The sequence below is a fragment of the Meleagris gallopavo genome, chromosome 2, assembly GCF_000146605.3.
Source record: "Meleagris gallopavo isolate NT-WF06-2002-E0010 breed Aviagen turkey brand Nicholas breeding stock chromosome 2, Turkey_5.1, whole genome shotgun sequence".
In the NCBI taxonomy this organism is placed as follows: domain Eukaryota; kingdom Metazoa; phylum Chordata; class Aves; order Galliformes; family Phasianidae; genus Meleagris; species Meleagris gallopavo.
In genome coordinates this window covers 100658967-100659587 of record NC_015012.2, presented here as the reverse complement: position 1 = coordinate 100659587, position 621 = coordinate 100658967, and positions in this window count along the sequence as shown.

The following is a 621-nucleotide window of genomic DNA, read 5'->3' as shown; positions in this document are numbered from 1 at the left end:
TCCCTGAAAATGCTGGGGAAGAGCAAGCAGCAGCAGCACGACCACCATTGCCTTACTGGACTCGTCAGGGCCAAAGAGAGCTTCATGGGCTCTCAAAAGTGGGAGCACGGCACAGAGCCCGCAATTCAGTCCTTCCTGGTGAGAGGCAGAGGCTTCGTGTGGCCCTGCACAGGGCCAGGTCTCGGTGTTGGGGCGGGCCGGCCATGGCCCCGCTGTGCTGAGCTGGCCCCGCTGTGCCACACCCCACTGTCCCTGCATCACAAACGTTGCCATAGCAGCCAGCTGGTGACATGGCAACCTACATCACAAAGGGGACAACTCGAAGTTCTGGGCAGAGCGAGGCTGAGTGCCACTTTGCCTGTGAGTTGCCTGGAGAGAGGAGCTTGACTGCTTGGCTCTCTCTGCACGTCACAGACATGGCTGATTTTTGGGGAATGAGATTCTTCCTCGGCTTGGAGGATGATGATATCTTCTACCCCATCCTCGGGATCATGCTGATCGTATCATTATTTGTATTCCATTATGGCCTTGTGGAAGTGGAAGGTAGGAGTCAGGGCTGGTGCTGAGCCAGGCGCTGCAACACACGGAGGGGGGTCGGTGGGGTCAGGGCCATCCGCAGGG